The sequence below is a fragment of the Pelophylax lessonae genome, assembly GCF_965119305.1.
Source record: "Pelophylax lessonae genome assembly, chromosome: 5".
Lineage (NCBI taxonomy): Eukaryota > Metazoa > Chordata > Amphibia > Anura > Ranidae > Pelophylax > Pelophylax lessonae.
The window spans coordinates 420,913,062-420,923,531 of NC_138772.1; positions in this window are offsets into that span (position 1 = coordinate 420,913,062).

The window sequence follows — 10,470 nt, forward strand, 5'->3', positions numbered from 1 at the left end:
TTTTACTTTGCAAGCTGCTGTGCCACCTTATATATCAGTGGTGGGTGGGCACACAGTGGCACTGCAGTGGGCACAGTACACTCTGTGGACCTGACAGTAACTGGCAGCCCAGGCAACTGCAATAATAAAAATTTTTTTTTTTTTTCAATTTATTGCAACAAGATGCTGTGCCACCGTATATATATCAGTGGTGGGCAGTGCACTGCAGTGGGTACAGTGCACTCTGTGGACCTGACACAGCACTCACTGCAATTATGACATAGGAAAAAAAAAATATTTTTTAAAATGCCAGGTACTGTGCCTGTGCCACCCGAAATGAGTGTGGTGTGCACACAGTACAGTCTGTGGTAGGTCTGTGGCCTCTCACACACAGCGGGCAGGCAACTGCAGTGTACAATAGATATATATAGATATATATATAAAGAAAAAAATCTATTACCTTACCAGCCCTTAAAAGGGCTTTTGGGGACACTATATATATATATATATATGTATATATATAAATAAAAAAAATCCTCAATTACCAGCCCTTAAAAGGGCTTTTGGGGACACTAGATAGATATAGATATATATATATATATATATGAAGAAACAACTCAATTACCAGCCCTTAAAAGGGCTTTTGGGGACGCTAGGTATATATATATATATATATATATATATATATATATAAAAAAAAAAAAAAAAACACAAATACCAGCCCTTAGAAGGGCTTTTTGGGGTGCTGATATTACAGCAGTAGTGGACCAAGAACACTGCAAGACCAGGAACACTGACTAACTGTCCCTAGCTTAACAGCAGCAGCAGCAGCAGCAGCAGCTCTCCCTACTCTCACTACACACACTGCTTCAGAATGATCTAAGATGGATGCTGCCCTTGCTTATTTATAGGAGGTGGGAGGGTGTGGGAGGGAGGTATGCTGATTGGCTGGAAATGTGTCTGCTGACTGTAAAGTTCAGGGTCAAAGTTTGCCTCAATGATGTCTTATGGGGGGCGGACCGAACATCGCATATGTTCGCCGGCAGCGGCGAACGCGAACATGCTAAGTTCGCCGGGAACTGTTCGCCGGCGAACAGTTCTATACATCTCTACCGGCCACTCCGGAGCCCTGGCCCACCCCAGCAACCCCCATTAACGATACACAGGCTCAGTTTGCCTCTCCTGCCTCCACAGAATCCCTGCTAAGCAGAGCCATGGAGCAGACCCCTGTGTTGCCTGATATGATGTCACCTGCGACCCTGGCTCAACAGCATCTGCTAGGCCCACAATCTCAGAGCCACTTCCCTGACATTTCCCTCCTCATGAACAAGTTTTGTGAGATGCTGGCTGCAGGATTGGCACATACTGCCTCACAGATCACAGGCTCTATCAAAGCTGATCTGCAAAATATAGGCACCAGGATTGACGTCATTGAGAATACTCTTGACCACACTGTGACAAGAACCAATCAGAATACCGCTTGTATTCAGACTCTTCAGGAACAATTGGACACTGCACTATCCAAATTGGACGATTTGGAGAACAGGTGTCGCCGTCCAAATTTCAGAATTAGGGGGATCCCTGAGTCTATTAAAGATGTTCCCGATACGGTCAAAATGTTTATTAAGGATATTATACCAGACATTCCGGACCACCGCCTGGAGCTCGATAGAGCGCACAGAGCCCTCCAATCACCCCGTATGGACGGCCTTTCCAGAGATGTGATTGTTAAAACTCATTACTATGGGGTTAAGGAGGAGATCATGAGGAAAAGCAGGGGCAAGGACGACCTCTCCATTCAAGGTCACAAAATTCAAATCTTTGCAGACCTCTCTCCTATGACCATTCAGCGTCGCAGAGCCCTGAAACCATTGTTATCACTGCTCTCCACTAAATCCTTGAAATATTGGTGGTCCTTTCCTTTCAGACTGAACTTTCTCTTCCAGAACAAAACCCATGGATTTTCATCCTTTCAAGATGGCGAACGTCTGCTTCTTCATCTAGGACTCATTTCCAGGGATCCTTCCCCCTCCTCCTCTAACTTGAGATGGGAATCCTCCAAGCGACCTCCACCGATCAGCCCATTATCTTCAGTCTAGAACATGCAACAATCAAAACGCCACCGTGATGTCAAGCCTCACTGATTTTCCTGATCGATCCAGTGTGTCACTCCACTCATTCCTTATGGATGCATCTCCCTCACCTGGAACAGGTTAACCGTTAACCCTCCCACCCTTTTTTTAACTTTTTTTTTTCCTTTTTGATATTTTTGAACTGGACATTATCTGTCTTAACCTATGCTTTAAATCTGATTTGCCTTTTTGATTTTTCATACTGTTTGGGGCACCGGTTCATGTTTTTCTACTGACCGGTCCCAAGTCTTTGTGCTGAGAATCACATAGTTTGACTTCACACTGCCTTCTGATGTACTGCAGTAGCAGAAGCCTCCCCTTCCATACTTGTCTTTCCTTGTCCCTCCCTTCCCTTTTCCCCCTTTCTCCTTACTCCCTTCCACCCTCCTCATACACTTCTGCTCTACATTATATCGGGGCGTTCACAAAATTTGTTTCCCTTTTTGACCGGGCTGGGGCCCCATGCCCGGAGAGGTTTTAATGCGCACATTCCCGTAGGCGCTTGGAAGATCTTCCTTTTCCTTGTTCCTATGTGACTGCATCCTCTGGTATAGGGTGCCATTACAATCCTGGTTAGGGGGCATGGGTCTTATCCCCTGCCTCCCTGACACTGTGCCAGGCTTTGTCCTTGCATGTTTCTTGTTTTTCTCTCCCACCCTTGCTCTCCCTTTTCCTTCCTCTCTAACTCTCTTTTTCTTTTACACCATCCCATGGTCCGATCCAATCTTCGATTTGAGTCCTCAGTTTTTCTCACGTCCTTCTAGACTCCTGCTCGAGTTCCTCATACCCTGTCTCAAAATCGTACATCGCAGCGCACACTCCTTATTTCTACGATGACGGCAACCGTGAGTACTGATTTCTCTCTGCAGGTGGCATCACACAATGTCCAGGGTCTCAATTCTCCATTGAAGAGACGAAAGGCATTCCAACATTATCACTCCCAGGGACTTGAGGTTCTTCTGCTTCAGGAGACCCACTCCCCGGAGTCATATAGGACTAAATACGTCCACCATAAATATCCAGTCTTTTTTCTAGTCAATGCACCCTCTAAACAGAAGGGAGTAGCAATTTTTTTCTCAAAAACTGTATCTTTCTCTCACACCCATACAGTAACGGACCCCCAGGGAAGGTACATTTTGGTTAAGGGTTATATTGGTGGCGTTTTATATACCTTTGTTTCATTTTACGCTCCTAACAAGGGTCAGGCGGCTTTCTTTTGCAGGGTTCTCCCTCTTCTCTCCACCCATTTTGAGGGTAAGCTAATTGTTGGAGGTGATTCTAATTTGACTTTTGACAACGCTTTAGATAAATCCAGGAGCGGACCCCACCGCTTGCGGAGACCCCCTAGACAAAGCCTTCGAGTGGCCAAGCTTCTCCATTCCTTGGGTCTAGTTGACATTTGGCGAGAACTTAATCCCTCCACCCGGGATTATACTCATTTTTCAGCTCCTCACAACACACTAGCCAGAATTGATCATATTTTTGTCCCTACTACGGACATCCCCTCAGCACTACAGTCAGTTATCAGAGACATACCATGGTCTGACCCATTCTTTAGTGTTCCTTAAAATCAAAAGCACTCCCTCACGGACGGGCCCGTCTCCATGGCGTATAAACAAATCTCTCCTGAACGAACCGGTGTGGAAATCCACAATAGAAAAACTGATCCAAGAGTACTTCTCCCTAAATGACTCCCAAGACGTAACCCCCCCCTCACTATGAGGGGCCCACAAAGCAGTCATCAGAGGCCATATTATTCAATTAGGGGCTAAACTTAAGCGCGAACGACAGTTAGAAATTAGTAATCTGGAATTGGAATACAAGAGACTGAGCATGGCGCATAAGCGTAACCCAACCTCAGATTCCGTGGGCAAACTTGATGCGGTAAAGCTTTCCCTTAATTTGGCGCTAACTACCAAGGCAGCAAAGAGTTTACAGAGGCAAAATGCACTCGTGCTGGCTACTCAGGATAAAATAGGACCTAGGCTTGCTTCTAAATTAACACCAAAATACAGGATTGTATCTATGCCCAAAATCGGGGTGCTCACGAGGAATCCTTCCTCAATTATGGCTACCTTCCAATCCTTTTATTCTACCCTTTACTCTGACCCTAAGCCTTCCCAGGCACAAGATATTGAGGCCTTTCTGGGACGGGTCCCTGTTAGCTCATTTACGTCAGGAGGCAGTTGCAAGATGATTTACGACCCTTCAGTCCTAACTCCCCTGTGTAGTGAATTTTCCTTCTGCTGGCCAGGAGATGTAAAACATATAGCACTTAATCTTAATGCGGATACATCTGATTTATTTCATTTCGGCTCACATATTTATGGGACATTTGAGAGGGAAAAACCAGTTCAAACTAGTGTACAATCCATGGGTCAGTTTGACAATAGAATATATCTACTAAGACAATACATGAAAAGGCTTTTGTTTTCCCTAACATATTGCTGTAAATGTGGGGTGTAGTGTGTCTGAAATTGCGTTTGTGGAAAAACCGTTCCGTCTCTGCTCAGCTGTCTGATGTGTTAATATCTAAGTAATTGTCAATGTGTTCAGGTGTTGTCTGTAATCCATATGCAAAAGTTAAGTGTCCAGGATGAATGAGATGTGTTTAATTTGTAAACACTTATCAATGTGTCTGTAATCTGTATGCGGAGCCTAACTGTTAAGTGTCCAGGATGAATGAGATTTGTTTAATATGTAATTGCAAGGGACCACATTCCATTGGAAAGTGGGCACTAGCTGAAATGAATTTTCTCTGGTATCATGAAATTTAATATTTCATTAAGGCACATTGATACACTCTTTCAGTCCTCCTCCCCCAACTCAGTAGGAAATCGCGCTCCCTCCTAGAAGAGCCCTTTTCCGAGCAAGAAATCCTGGTTGCGATTAAAGCTTTACGCACCAACTCTACGCCGGGCCCAGACGGCTTCCCTAACCTATATTACAAGTCCTATGATGAAACACTCGCCCCTTACCTAGCCAGGTTCTTTAATTGCCTTAGAGACACAGAAACTCTGGACCACTCCATGAATGTGGCATTTATATCCGTTATCCCGAAATCGGGTAAGGACCACTCAGAAGTTAGCAATTACAGGCCCATTTCTCTTATTAATAATGATCTTAAGCTCCTAACAAAAATTTTAGCTACTCGCCTCTCCAGCTTCATTCATTCTTATATTCACAAGGACCAGGTAGGCTTCATCCCAGGCCGACAAGGGACCGACCAGATTAGAAGGGTTATCGACGCAGCTACTCTCTTGCGTTGGGGCTGGGATGGAGCCCCTTCCCAAGAGGGCTTCCTCCTATCCTTAGACCTACACAAGGCCTTTGACTCGCTCTCTTAGCCGTTCCTCTTCTCCACATTGGAGAAATGGGGCTTTGGCCCCTCCTTTTTGGCCATTCTCCGGGCTTTGTACTCCCACCCTTCGGCCCGAGACAGAATGCAAGGTCTTTATTCTGATTCCTTTACTATTCACAGGGGTAAGCAGCAGGGATGTCCCCTCTCACCCCTAAGTTTTGCTATCGCCTTAGAGTCCCTGGCTATTGCCATACGTCACCATCCTGATATACGCAGGGTACAATGTGGCAACACGATGCATAAATGCGCTTTATTCGCTGTAGACATCATGCTATTTGTCACCTCCCCCCTCATCTCACTCCCTAACATCGTATCACTCCTTAAAAGCTTTGCAGCAGTCTTGGGCCTGAGGGTGAATATGAGCAAGTCCCTGGCTCTGAACATCAACCTTCCACATTCCTTGGTCTCTTGCCTTAAAGAACACTTCCCTTTTTCATGGCATTTTGATTCTATCCCCGACTTGGGAGTGCATATCACAGCCTCGATTTCCGATCTGCATTCCGCCAACTATCCTCCGCTTATTAATAAACTGAAAAATGATTTAGAGGCCTGGTCAAAATATAATATTTCTTGGCTGGGAAGAATCAACGCGGTCAAGATGACCCTGCTCCCGCGCATTTTATACCTATTTCGCGCTCTCCCCATCACGATTATAAAGTCACAAATTGAATCCCTGCAATCTCACGTTACCAGATTTATTTGGGGTAAGAAGGGTCATAGAATCAATAAATCCACACTTTATAGATCACGTAAGCATGGGGGTCTCGGGGTTCCGAACATTTGGAAGTATTACTTAGTGGCCCAACTGACGCAATTTTCAGTTATATATCTAAAAGGTGAAAAACCTGACTGGTATTATATGGAAAGACAGGCTGTCCCTTTCCATACTGTGGATTTCTTGCTCTGGAGCCCCCCTGCCTCCCGTCCCCCAATCCTGGCTCCTACTCTATCACATTCCTTTGCCCTGTGTGACCTTATTCATAAATCCAATAAGATTTCCTCACCCTGGGGTCCGCTTAAACATATTTTTCATAATCCTGACTTCCCTCCTGGAATTAATATTAAGGCTTTCAAATGGTGGACGGATAAAGGCCTCTATAGAATTGGACACTTTTTTGATGCTAACATCTCTTACTCACATTGTATAACTAATCTGAAGATGCCACCTGCGGAGCGATTTCGCTTCTCTCAGATCTCACACTTTTTGCACACGCTCCAGGCGGGGTTTTCGGGCCCCCTCGCGGTAACCCCTTACGAGCAATGGTGCTCCAGAATTCAAGATATCAAGGGGGGGGATATCCCTCATTTATGCCTCACTGATGGCTCCTGAGGATAAAACCTCATATATGTTAAGATGGGAACAGGACCTGAATACAGACTGGGACCTGGATGTTTGGCAATCCCGTGCTGCAAGTGCCTTTCATGGGCTCCACAATGTGGGTCTCATGGAGGCCAATGCAAAAGTTTTAATGCGATGGTACATGGTACCCTCTCGCTTGGCTACAATTTTACCTAACTCTTCCCCGGTCTGCTTCAGGGGCTGTGACCTTCTGGGTAGCCACTTACATATTTTCTTGGAATGCCCCAGGATCCGTAATTTTTGGAATCGAATGTTCCGCACAGTGCGACGCATTACGGGGGTAGTGGTTGAAAAATCACCTGTATATGCCCTTCTGGGCAGTCGTTTCCCCAAGGTCCCTAGGCATACCCAGGCTCTCATTTCCTATATATTTCTAGGACCTAAAATTACAATAGCTAAACATTGGAAACAACCTATGGTCTCCTTCCTTGCTGCGAAACGTAAAATCTCCTGGATAATGACCCAGGAAAAGATGTACAGTATCTTGAACGACTCCAAGGCACAGTTCGAGGCAATCTGGGAACCCTGGACTACTTTTGTAAATGTAACCCTCTGAGCTAGGCGCGGACGGACAGACTCTTTTATTCTAGTTGTTTTTTTTTTGTTTTTTTTTTGAGTGGGGTGAGATCGGACCATGGGCTCCTTCTTTTACTCGCTATCCTCTCCCTCTTAGCCCTTCTTCTCCTCCTTCCCCTCCTGGTGTGTCTCCTCTTTTCCTATCACCTTTTTCCCACTACTTCTATCCTGCTCCCTGTTAAGTTTATAGGCAAGGCATATGTGGTTTTTCTTACAGTCACTGTTTTGGTAGTTCTTGGTTGGTAGTTCTTGGTTAATACACATTTATTACATTGGTCTGACGGAATTGATTACACTCCCTTTAGACTATCAGTGATGTAGGCTGTTTTCCTCCTTGTTCTCACTTCGCCTCCTTATGCCGCTTCTCTCTGGGGCACAGTATGAGCCCATTAGGGGTGCCCCGGTGTGATCGGCTTCCACTTTTTTTCGGATTCCAGCCATCCTTGGTTTATTCTTTTTATTCTTTTCTTATTTTTAGCTCCTTATTTCACATCCGTTGGACTTGTTTACCTGCTAAGGCTATATTTGCTATATTGTCTTGAACAACAATTCCTGTATGTTTGCTATGCACTTGCCTTGTTTATTATTGTTCTTCGTTTATCTTTTTGCAAAATTTCAATAAAACTATTGAACAGAGAGAGATTTGTGTTCCTTGTTAGAAGGAGTATCCAATCACAGCGGGAGCTTGGCTACAGTGGCGCGCGTGCGCGCCCCCTAGAGCCCTTTTACAAAATCACGTGATTTTGCGCTTAAGGGCCGCCCTGCCACAGTAAATTTATGTGGAGCGGTTCTTAAGTGGTTAAAGTGAAACTATGGGCAAAAGGAAAATTACATATATGATGCAGTCTGTCACTAGTGTTTATACAGCATTTTTTGTTATCCCCCCCCCCCCCCCCATATAGCATAGTTTTGTTACCTGATGATATTGATAATAGATTCCTGTCCTTCTCACTACCTATAGTTGGCCATGCTGTCCAAATATAACAGTTAGCATTACATGACCTCCTAGTCTCCGCAAACAAGTCAGATCAGCTGTCAATCAACTCATCAGGGGAATTGACTGCAGCGGATTGGATAAAAACTCAGTTGCCTGAAGTTCACACGAGAGTGACCACCAGCTCCAGCGTTGTAGTAAAAGTTTAAAATACAAGCAGATTCTGCAAGCATCTTGCACAGAATATAGTTTTGCTTTTGGAATGTAAGAGGGCATGCTTGGATTTTGGGTTAGTCGGTATTTTCCCAAGCACAGACTAATGATCATTCAGAGGGTTTATTAACCGCTTGCCAACCGCAGGCAGGGGTCAGCCCCGTACAGGCAAAGTGACGTAGGTCTACGTCGCTAGCCTGTGAGCCTGTAGGGGGCGAGCATGCGCCGCCGGAGGCGCGCTCCCGCCCCCGCTTGTTCCCTAAGAAGTCCGCGCGTGTGACCGGCAGACATCGTATATTAAAAAAGAATAGCGCACACATGCAAAAGAAATGGCTATCATTTTTTTGCTTGTTTATTATGTATTCGGTCTGATCAGACTTCTGAGGTTGAGCACCCCACCCCCCACACACACCTGTACTCTATCAGTGTCCACTATCAAGTAGATATAGGAGGAGTTCCTTGTAGTGCATTAGCACATCTCTCCCAGCAAGGAGTGTTGTCTCCAAGGGTTAGAGAGGCTGGATTCACCCCTTTTTTATGGATAGTGTAGGACCCACTGACAATGGGGTACTTTGACGTAGTGGTGGGCTTGAGCACGATATGGCCATATGGTGGGACCAAATCCCCATTTTTATTTATGGATTGTCTCCATATTTGATAGTCATTTCTTTTGCATGTGTGCGCTATTCTTTTTTAATATATATGTCGCTTGGTTCATAGCTGCACCGGCTTTAGATATACATGTTCAGAGTTTGCTCCCCCAATTTTTGCTTGTTTATTATGTATTCGGTCTGACCAGACTTCTGGGTTGAGCACCCCACCCCCACACACACCTGTACTCTATCAGTGTTCACTATCAAGTAGATATAGGAGGAGTCCCTTGTAGTGCATTAGCACATCTCTCCCAGCAAGGAGTATTGTCTCCAAGGGTTAGAGAGGCTGGATTCACCCCTTTTTTATGGATAGTGTAGGACCCACTGACAATGGGGTACTTTGACATAGTGGTGGGTTCGAGCACGATATGGCCATATGGTGGGACCAAATCCCCATTTTTATTTATGGATTGTCTCCATATTTGATAGTCATTTCTTTTGCATGTGTGCGCTATTCTGTTTTAATATACATGTCGCTTGGTTCATAGCTGCACCGGCTTTAGATATAAATGTTCAGGGTTTGCTCCCCCAATTTATTGCTTGTTTATTATGTATTTGGTCTGACCAGACTTCTGGGGTTGAGCACCCCACACACACCTGTACTCTATCAGTGTCCACTATCAAGTAGATATAGGAGGAGTCCCTTGTAATGCATTAGCACATCTCTCCCAGCAAGGAGTGTTGTCTCCAAGGGTTAGAGAGGCTGGATTAACCCCTTTTTTATGGATAGTGTAGGACCCACTGACAATGGGGTACTTTGACGTAGTGGTGGGCTTGAGAACGATATGGCCATATGGTGGGACCAAATCCCCATTTTTATTTATGGATTGTCTCGATATTTGATAGTCATTTCCTTTGCATGTGTGCGCTATTCTTTTTTAATATACATGTCGCTTGGTTCATAGCTGCACCGGCTTTAGATATACATGTTCAGGGTTTGCTCCCCCAATTTTTTGCATGTTTTTTTGTCACCTTTAGTAACACCTACTAGTAAGTCATAAACATCTCTTTAGAGTTTATCTCTGTGTTTTTGTACAGTCTAAAAGTTAGTTCCAATCATGTCCTAGGCATGTTTATTACCATTCTCAGGCTCAATTTCTGGGAAATATTGCCATGTTATCTTCATACAACAAATTCCTCTGTGATGCCACATATTAAGATTGTCAGCTAAAACCCAATGTTAAAGAAGCACTCTAAATTAAGTTATAGCAAAGGACAAACTGAAGCCAGTGTTTAAGGGGAGCATCCTTAGAACCTCCCTG